Here is a 10,967-nt window from a genome sequence, read left to right as displayed (position 1 = left end):
ACTTTAAAGTTTTCACGGTGGCCACGTTCTTATGCAGCAACCATCATCATGAGTATGTAAGGCTGGAATCCTCTCCACACCAGACCGAGTCCAGCTCTTGTTAACATAGCCAGATACGTGCTTTTATTTCTTCCACAGAATCCATCCAGGAGACACCAGCATGCGAGAAATGCAGCGCCGTGCTGTGCTTTCCCTTCCATCTTCGCAATGAGCATCTAGACTTTCATCTCCTGTGACTGAACAAGCCCAACATCATTAAGAAATGGGAATTCTTTTCCAGAGTCACTGGAGATGACGCTGTTCAGCCACAACATCCTATTTTCATCCTCTGTGTCGCCATGATTCATCGTAGTTTCAAGAAAGTGCTCTGTGAGAGACTTAAACACAGATTCATTCTGGCTCAGTGTATGAATGCATGCTGCTAAGTCACTTTAGTCGTGTCCGACTCTGTGCGACCCCAGAGATGGCAGCCCAGCAGACTCTGCCATCCCTGAGATTCTCCAGGCAAGAACACTGGAGTGGGTTGCCATTTCCTTCTCCAATGCATAAAAGTGAAAAGTGAAAGTGAAGTCGCTCAGTCGTGTCCGACTCTTAGCAACCCCATGGACTGCAGCCTACCAGGCTCCTCCGCCCAAGGGATTTTCCAGGCAAGAGTACTGGAGTGGGGTGCCATTGCCTTCTCTGGTATGAATTCATACCTCCTACTAATTCTGGGCAAGAATGTTAATTCTATACAAAATTAGGTACTAGTTTTCAGATAACCCTTTCCCTTCCTACACAACAGTAAAAACAGAGTCACTAAAGTGCTCGAAGCAACATAAGATAGGGGTCAAGAACATGGGTCCCAAGGCCAGGATCCCTCCATGAAAACTTCAATTCTGTCCTTCTGAACTGTGTGACTCTGAGCAAACCCCTTGTCCCTCTCCCTCTCTCCAGCTATGAAAAAGGAGAACTGATCGTAGATCCTACTCCATAGGAGTGCTGTGAGCATTCAACAAGCTACACGAAAAGCACTTAGAACAGTGCCAGGATAAGATTAAAGGCTACATACGGGCGGGGGCAGGGGGTGGGGGTGTGTTCTGATTTTATCCAAGCCTTTCATTTTATAGATGAGGACACTTGGCAAAAAGAGGTTATGTTACTTGCCCGACATCATAAATCTAGTGTGTAAACATCTGCCAACCCCTAACCCAACTATTTCCACAAATGCATCATCTTTCCTTTTATAGCCTGTCTTTTAACACATAAAATGGTTTCCATTCATTAAAGGTAAATATTTAACAAAATTTTTTTTAAACTGCACACTATATGAGAACCAACTCTGTCCACCTGAACATATACCACAGTCTAGGTAGTAATTCTTGCCTGGAGAACCCCAGGAACAGGGAGCCTGGTGGGCTGCCCTCTATGGGGTCGCACAGAGTCGGACACGACTGAAGTGACTTAGCAGCAGCAGCAGCAGGTAGTAATTAGCTCCAGATACATAACTGAAGGACTCTCGAGAATAACGCACAAGCATTTCATGCCTTTGCATGAGGAAAATCCTGTTCTTTTCTTATTCATTTCAGCTTATTTGCTCTGCAGATGGACATCAGCAGAGGTACACTTAATAAAGTGTGAGACAGGAAAATGGACAACTTGCTGTTTGTTCCAGCCACACGGACGGAAGAGGAACAGCGCGCTGATGGCTCTCGCCACACCCCCGTCAGGGCGTGGGGTCCCGTCAGGAGTGTCGCAGGGAGGCGCTGGCCGAGGCACGCGACCACGGAGACCGCGAACGCCCGACGCGCCCCGGGCTGTGACTTACCTTCCCCGCCCCGCCCCTCGCCTCCACGCCGGCGCCGACGCTAACGCAACTCTGCACCAGGTGTTCTGAGTCACCCAGGCGCGCGGCGACGCCCTCGCGGCGTCAGCAGACGCCATGAACACGCGCGCAGGCGCTGCTGCGTCTCCGCCGCGCCGAAGCACAAGGACAGAGCAGACAAAGCCCAGGCTGCCCCGCGCGGGCGGATGGAACGCGCGCGTGACACGCACACCCCGGGAGACGCTGCAGGGCCGCGCCGACGCTGCTTCTACTACAGAGGGCTTTTTAGAAGGGATTTATGTGCAGAAAGAGATGGCTCTCCAAATGGTCTGAAGGCAGAAGAACTGATACCACTTCTGAAGAAAAGCCAACACGGGTCCCTTTTTTCCTCAAGTAGTCAATTACGCTTGAAATAGGTAGTTTCCCTTGGAATACCAGCTTAGTTTATTTTACAATATTAAGCAAATGATAAGGGCTGAATGTAAAGAGTCATATGAAAGTTGACCTGGAAACCTACTGCTTCAGAATGTGTCTGAATCAATCAGCATCATCGCCTTTAGCAACAGTCACTCTCCCCTCCGTCTAGGCGTTTATTCGCTCACCTCTTCACCAAGCATTTACTCAGACACAATCCACAACCCCTGCCCTCGACCCCAGGGTCAGCCACTGTCATCTTCGCCAGGGGGGCCACTGACTGGTGAAGGGCATGTGAATGTGCAGGAAGTCTCGGCACACTTTCCTGTGGTGAACGCACTCAAGTGTGTCTTTCAATGAATGCCCACCCGAAGTTCACTACTGCAGCTGCATGCCTGCTATAATATAGGCACAAATACGGTGCTGAGGCGGGAGGAGCCCGGCCCGAGAGAGCGAGCAGGGGTGAGCCACGCGATGGGGCTGGAAGGAATAATAACGCGGCGACGGGAGGAGGTGCACGGAACACGCTTCACACGCAGGCGGCCAGCCTGAGAAGGACACCGACACCTGCGGGGGTGACATTCTGGGGGCCCGTGGGGGCACCTCTCTGTCTCTGCTCCAACCACAGAGGAAACAGAGCCCAGGGCCAGGCCAGAGTCAGACCTTATTCCATGTGAAATATGGTTTATCTTATGGTCATCACAAGACCACCAGAAAGCTTAAGAGTTTAAGCGAGTGTGCCCTGTGGTTTGGGGGAAAGCAGCTGGCGGCAGCAGACAGCCCAAAGTGGAAGCATCACACGGTAACAGCAGGAAGCCATGCACACAGGGAGACAAGCACAAGAGCCGCCCTGGCCAGACACACTCAGCGCAGGCCCTGAACACAAGAGCCGGACTCAGATGGGAGAGAAGCTCCTTTCCCAAGAACGTGACTTCATTCTTCCAAATGAAGACTCTATGACAGCGTAGCACCTGGCTGGAGCAGACTGGGGAAGAGAGGCTCATTAGAGAAATGAAATGTGAGGAGATTCTAGGTGAGAGTGTCAAGCTGATGGAGTGATGGGATGTGCTGTGCACATCAGACACCTCACAGCAACATGGGAAAACCAGGGAGGGGGCTCTGATAACATGCCCTGTTTCCAAAATGCTTAGTGACCAATCTGGGGACAGGGGTGCACAGCAAGGCTCTCATGCTGAGGGCTCCTTGAGGCTGAGCTCGAGGACGTAGTCTCCTGGGGTCACAGCAAGATCAGAGGGGTCACGGCAAGATCAGAGCAGACCTCAGACAACAAACGAGGAGGAGAAACATCAGACGTGTACCCCGTGACCAGAGACGGTTAATGACGATCAGGCTAGTGGGTCAGAGCAGGAAAGGCCACGCAAACAGGGGATGAAGGAGCAGCCGACAGAAGCAGAGCTGATGTCCTGGGTCTGGATGGCATGGGCAGCCCCAGAGCCACAAGTAGCTGAAGTCACAGTATGAATTCCTCCCTTCACACACACAGCATCTGCCTGCTTTCCAGAGCCTTTCTCTTTCACTCCTGGGTGTGATCAGACTGGAAGGCGGTCACTGTAGAGATGCATGTGGCAGGGTGAAGGGTGGTCCCTCAAAGATATGTCTCCCTGCACCCTTTAAATGTGGGCCTTACTTGGAGAAAGGGTCTCTGCAGATGGAATGAAGGACCTCAGGATAAGCTCATCCTGGATTAAGGTGGGCACTAAATCCACAGACAGCTGACCGTGGAAGAGAAGGAAAGGAGACACAGGGAGACTCTGTCAAGATGGACGCAGAGATGGAAGGCCCCATCTGCAAGCCTGGGAACACCGAGCTCTGCAAAGGCACGGAAGCTGAGAGGCAGACAGGGAACACACTCTTCCTCGGAGCCTCGGCAAGGGACCACCCCTGCAGACACCTTGACTTTGGGCTTCTCCAGAACTGAGAAAGAACACGTTTCTGTTAAGTCACCCCCTTTAGAGCACTTTTTTTTTTTTACAGTATCCACAGAAGATGAACACAGCGGGCTTGTTCTGCTGGCGCTCCCCAACTGAGAAGCCACAGTTCTGCTCAGCATTGTTTAGACTCGGTTCTACCTGACTTAACCTCAACTGCAACTGCGGATTTTAACCTGAGGACATCATTGAAAGGTTAAAAGAACAGGCAAACTTTTTAAACATCACCTCTGAAAAACAGTTTTCTCCACGTACATCAGAAGACAATGCTTCTGTGGGTCCATTTGATTTTCTGGAAGCTCTAGTTGGAGTAACAGTCAGTCTCCCAGGAAGGAGTCCCATCAGCGCCTGAGCCAGCCAATGCAGATCCCTTTTGTGACAAGGCTGCTCTCGACTTTACTTCTACATTGACAGTGACTCTCATTACCCTTCCCACTTGTGACATTCCTACTCGCCATTAATTGACCAAATTAATCAGTGGGATGGGAAAAAAATAGCTCACTGGCTGTCAAGCAAACCTTGTCACTTTGTGACTTCCAGGGGCTCAGAACCATTCAGTTCAATTAGCCTCAGTGTCTTACATATGGCGCCCTGCGTCCACTTGGAAAATTCTTTCGAGTTTGATTTTTTTTTCCTCCATAGACTATGACACATCTTAATAAATACCCTAAAAATAGATATAGAACCAACAATGGTAAATAGTGCTGCTTTTGAAAGATTCAGTATCCTCCGCTTCAGAATCACCCACTGCAGAAGTCCTCTCCTCCCTGAGCGCCCCTTTCAAGTCTGGAGGAGAAACCAGACTTTCTGGTTGTCCAAAAAGATCAGTAGCTAATTACAGCTAATTACCATCAACTTTCACCTCTCCTTGCTGATGGAAGCAGGCGCTGATGCAGGCAATCCCCAAATGCCAAGTCTTCCATGAGGTTGCAGGAATTAAAAACACAACAGACATTGTCCTTCAAAGTTTTTCTCACACAGTTCTTCGAGAAAATTCCCAATCAAGTGAGGGGTTGACTTTTGGCTTGTCTGAAAGTAATACGGACATGTTTCTAGGACCCACTGGACTGAACATCACAACTGTGCTTATACTGGAATTAAAATGTAATTTACATCCTTAAGCAGACTGAGGAATGAATGGGAGGAACTCAGAGGGCTCCCGGCTGCAGGTCCTAGAGCCTGTAACCCACACCTGGGCCACAAGTAACTAATCAGAGCAGCAGCAGCTCCTGTTAGGGAGCACCTGTTACACGCCAGCCACGTTACCTGCAGCAGCGATCATCTTGGTAACAATCCTGCAAGGTGGTACTATCTTCATTTTATAGACAAGAAACTCAGGCCTGGAGAGGTTATGTGACTGACTTTGTTACCTCAACTGTAACCAACCAAGGTGAGGTTCACATTGGACCTGACTCCACACTTAGGCTCCTTCACAAGGTTGTCTGGATAACAGGAGTTGACAATGTTTACTGATCATTTTTAAATTCTCCTGTTACAAGTGCCTGGTTCATGTGATGCTTAAATCTCTTTACAAACCTAGATCTCTGAGTGGTAAAAAAAAATGTACTAATATCTCTATAAAGAGCAGAATTTATTGTATGACAGATGAAACTTAATGGTTTAGTTACTGAAATTGTGAAAGAACCCAGTTAAAGGTGGTTTTATTTGGAAGGCAACTGGCAGTAAAAGCAGAGAAAGGCCTGTTACACCAAGAGCCTGGTGTACAAAGGTGCCATAATCTTGCTACGTGAGCTTTATCCACTGTCTGGTCGAGTTCTAAATAAAAAACTCTCATCAAGTTTGATTCGTGTCTTCTAATTTTGTAAATAATCATTTTCTGGAAATAAACCTTTCTCTTAAAATGATGTTAAAAGTAGATACACAAACATGGATAGACCGAGAGATTGTCGTACCGAGTGAAGTAAGTCAGAGAAGGAGAAATATCATATGACACCCCTTGTATGTTGAATCTAAAAAGGAATGTTACAAAGGAACTTACAAAACAGAAAGAAACACAGACTTAGAGAATGAACGTTTGGTTGCCACGGGGGAAGGGTGGGGGGAGGGAGAGTTAGGGAACTGGGGACGGACATGGACACACTGCTGTATTTAAAATGGGTAACAAGGACCTCCTGTACAGCAGTGGAACTCCGTTCAATGTTATGTGGCAGCCTGGACAGGAGGGAGTCTGGGGGCGAACAGATTCATGTATATGCACGGCTGAGCTTCCCCAGTGCTCACCCGAAACTATCACAACATTGTTGATCGGCTGTACCCCAGGACAAAATAAAACATTAAAAAGCAACTGGATATGCTAGAAACAGTTAACTACAGAAATCCAGACTAGAGAAATTACACTTCCACAAAATAAAAATTGTGACAACATATTATAAATGTTTTTTGTGTTCCTCAATCAGCTCACTATCCTTGAATTAAAAACTTCATGCTGTGATGGTCGTGATTAAACTGCCATCAGCAAAGGCCATGCCTGTCCACACAGTGCCTGCGGATGGAGTCGGCTGCTACGCTAAGTGCTGGACTACACAAGCCATTAGAGTCTCTGAGCACATTCTCGTGGAGGAGACACACACCCACACAGGGGGTTACAGCGAGAGCGCAGCTTCTGTTGACATCACCTCCATTCACGATGGCCCCAAAGCAGAAACTGGAGTGACTCCTTGCCCTCTGAAGCCTCTGCTTTCAGTCACTCTCAAGTCAACATGTTTTACTTCATGAATGTTCTCAGGTCCAACTTCTCCTCTCCATCCGCATGCTCACCACCCTTCAAGCCAGGGTCATCTCTCACCTGGACTTTTCGAACAGCCTCTCATCTGACCTTTCTATCTCTAACATACGACCCATTCCCACACTTTTCCCCATGAATTTACCTAAGTTGAAAATCTGACCATGTAATTCTCACGCTTTCAGTCAACAAATGTCTTTTTGATATAAATGAGGTTTAGTGGCACAAAGAAATCCTAGATTCTCTATGCATTAAATGTGTGATCTTGGGCATTAGTTATTCTCTTTGAGCCTTACTCCTGATGAGTACACTGTCAATAACAATCTCTTGGCAACCTCAGGAATAAATGAGAATACTATAAATAAAACACAAGGCATGTAACAATCACTCAATAAACGCACTCCATAGAAATCTCGGTCACAGTCACTATCTCAAGCTCTCTAACTCTACATGCAGAAGTCCTGCAGCTTCTCTCGGCCCTGCGGTCTGTGCTCTAAAAACGTATAAACATCTGTGCCACCGGAAAATGCCATGCTGTCCCACAACAGCTTTGCCTGTTCTAACAGCTTAGCTCGTGATGGCCTTTCTTCCTGGGAGAGCAGTCAGCAAAGAGTCATCTCACCTGAGGTCACAACTTCCCTTAAGTAACTGACCTCCCATGCCCAGGCTCAGGATGGTACTGCTCCGGCTGCTAAATCGAGTCAATCGTGTCCGACTCTATGCGACCCCAGAGTCGGCAGCCCACCAGGCTCCCCCGTCTCTGGAATTCTCCAGGCAAGAACACTGGAGTGGGTTGCCATTTCCTTCTCCAATGCATGAAAGTGAAAAGTGAAAGTGAAGTCGCTCAGTCGTGTCCGTCTCTTAGCGACCCCATGGACTGCAGCCCACCAGGCTCCGCCGCCCATGGGATTTTCCAGGCATGAGCACTGGAGAGGGTCGCCACTGCTTTTTATCTCTGGGAACATTACTCCCAGAGCATCAACCACCTCTCATGCGTGTGTGCTCAGTTGTGTCCGACTCCGTGCGACCCCAGGGACTGCAGCCCACCAGGCTCCTCTGTCCAAGGGATTCTCCAGGCAAGAATACTGGGGTGGAGTGCCATTTCCTCCTCCAGAGGATCTTCCCAGCCCAGGGACTGAACCCACGCCGCTTATGTCTGCCTGCAGTGGCTAAGCAGGTTCTTCACACTAGCACCACCTGGGAAGCCCGGGCTGGGCAGGGCATAAAAGCCCAGTCATCCTGGCCTGAAGCTGTTGGGCACAAATAGTCTTAAACTCTGGGGGAGCCAGAGTCAGTGCATTGTGAGACGGAAATGAGGCATCTGAAATCGAGGCCAACTAGGGCCGGAGGGCACAAGCACTCAGTCCGATCACCAAGTCACACCCCGGAGTTGCAGCAGTGCCCCTCCCCCAGCTCACACCAAAGACCACATGGGGGCCGCAGAGGATGAGCCAAGGAGGAGGAGAAAAAACAGTCCTTGTTCACATGGTGCTTGGCCTAAAGGTTTGCTAGGGTTTTCCCACGGCGTCTGATGGAAACACTCAAATGAACTTTTTGGCCAACCCAATGTATGAGTAAAAACCAAAACCAGATGATGACTTCCTTCTAGCCACACTCGTGAGTGGTCTTAAAGGAGAGTGGAGAGGGGAAATCTTCTTAGTGGGTGGAATAGAAGGCATTGTATCTGGTCATCCACGCTGTGTGGAAGGAAAATGGGCTAGTGTTAGTACATATGCAGATTCTGGGCAGTGGCCACTGGTCTGGCTGTCCGATCAGGGACACAGAAGGAAGGCGTGGCACTGACACATGCAAACGCAGTGTGAGGGTTTTTGCGTTACACCAATGTCCACCAGAAATCACACACCAAGGAGAGGCGCTGAAGAACCAAGAATACAGTTCACCCCATTGATACCAGTCTGTCATCATCACTGGCAACCCCAGAACTAACAAGGGCACGAGACTGGTACAGCCATGCTGGGAGGGGTGTGGGCTGTGCCTGGGCCCAACAGCAGGGACTTCCAGCTCCTAAGATGACCTAACTGTTGATCAGATGATACCAGAACACAGCCCCAATAAGACAGGCGTACCTAAGATGACCAGCTCTTCTGTTGGTGGCCGGCTGACCACACTGGGTCCCTTCCATCCTGAAAGGGCTACTGGTTAGTCTTCATAGGGACAGATACCTCTTCTGGGTATGGTTTTGCCCTTTCTGCTCAGAGAACCTCCACCAGCACCATTATGTGAATGTTTACAGAGTCCCTGATCCCCAGTCACGAGATCCCGTACAACACAGCACCTAACAGGGAATTCACTGCACAGTGAAGAAAATGCACAAGACGACTCAAGAGCAGGAAGTCGACTTCCCAAATCACTTCCTGCACCATCCAGAAGCAGCCACCCTCACAGAGGAACTGGGACTGCCTTGAAAATGGGACAGAAGCAATGACTCAGAAGCCACGGTGGTGATGACGGTCTAGTCACTAAGTCACGTCTGATTCTGCAGCCCCACACACTGCAGCCCGCCAGGCTCCTCTGTCCATGGGATTTCCCAGGCAAGAACATTGGGGTGGTTGCCATTTCCTCCTCCATTAGAAGCAATGCTCTGCAGGAATACACACTACATTAGAGAACCTCACTATGGTACTGTCTCTAACAGGAAGGACACGTGAGTCAGGGGACCAAGGAGCAGAACAGGAGTGGCCTCAGTCATCACCACTCCTAATGACCCACTGAGGGACTTCATGCTCCTCACAACCAGAGCTCCAGGACAGAAGCCCTGGTTCCCAGAGGAACACACCCTTGCCGTGGGTCCCCTGACCTACGAGTCACGGCTGCCCCTTGTGTGCTCCGGACTTGCCTGCAGAGACCAGCAGGCAAGGAGGAGAGTCACCACTGTGGGGCGACATTTGCTTTTGATCCGCATCAGAACACTGCTTCTTTCGCACAGTGGGCGAAGGGAAGAGCACAGAGGCGCCCCGGTGGCCCACCTGATTCACTCGGGTGATCCACTCTTTGCCAAGTCAGAACTTGAACATCAACAGCACCGACCTGTTGGAGAAGACTCTTGAGAGTCCCTTGGACTACAAGGAGATCCAACCAGTCCATTCTAAAGGAAATCAGTCCTGGGTGTTCACTGGAAGGACTGACGCTAAAGCTGAAACTCTAGTACTTTGGCCACCTGATGCGAAGAGTTGACTCACTGGAAAAGACTCTGATGCTGGGAGGGATTGGGGGCAGGAGGAGAAGGGGACGACAGAGGATGAGATGGCTGGATGGCATCACCAACTCGATGGACATGAGTTTGGGTGAACGCCGGGAGTTGATGATGGACAGGGAGGCCTGGCATGCTGCAATTCATGGGGTCGCAAAGAGTCAGACACAACTGAGCGACTGAACTGAACTGAACTGAAGCAGGTTATGAGAGGTTATGATGACCAGGGGTTCTGCCCCTCGAGAATGAAGGTAAGGATTACAGCATAAACTAAAGTACCAGGACCTGTGGAGGTGATGGCTGATTCGGGGAGAATCTGGGACGGCTGACGCAGGGGAGACGATGAACCCCCGTCACAGCCCTGAGACCAAGCGTGCAGTGCGGGCTGCGTTTCCTCACGCTAACCTGCCTCTCCAGGACCCCTCCAGAGGAGAGGCCCAGGGACACCGTGGAGGTGCTTCTCCTGAACACGGCTGTGGACATGCTGCCATGGGCAGGGTGGACCGAGGCAGCCTGGGGCAGGCAGCTAGCCCTCGCCTCAAGGGGGCTTTTCTCCGAGGAGAGCTGCAGTGAGGTCACAGCTGCAGGGCTGCCCCGAGGAGTCCACCCAGCCTCCACTAAAGCCCGCTCTCCAGGGCCGCTCCCAGCCGACAACCGAGCACAGAGGGTGCCAGATCCCGACCACGCCTGCCCCTCCTGGGACCCTTCCAACCGCCCTCGTGCCCTGAAGCCCCACAGACCTGGCCAAGGAGGTCCCCGGGCTGCCCCGTAGTGGGAGCTTCTCCGCCTCTTGCCTCCTCTCCATCCTTCCCTGCTCTCACAAGCATCAGGCTTGTATCCAGCTCT

The 10,967-nt window shown here is 50.4% G+C and overlaps 1 long non-coding RNA gene across 1 annotated transcript in view; it reads left to right on the top strand.

Annotated features, from left to right (window-relative positions):
* Window positions 1-1,035, top strand: part of LOC138991230 (uncharacterized) — a 51,612-nt gene extending 50,577 nt beyond the window's left edge. The window contains exon 5 of the long non-coding RNA XR_011467196.1: window positions 139-1,035. This is a non-coding gene — a long non-coding RNA (uncharacterized lncRNA). The remainder of the gene's footprint in view (window positions 1-138) is intronic.
* Window positions 1,036-10,967: the final 9,932 nt, after the last annotated feature.

Source organism: Bos mutus, chromosome 16 (assembly GCF_027580195.1).
Source record: "Bos mutus isolate GX-2022 chromosome 16, NWIPB_WYAK_1.1, whole genome shotgun sequence".
Lineage (NCBI taxonomy): Eukaryota > Metazoa > Chordata > Mammalia > Artiodactyla > Bovidae > Bos > Bos mutus.
The sequence above is the reverse complement of the archived record's forward strand: the minus strand, read 5'-3'. Positions and strand labels throughout refer to the sequence as shown.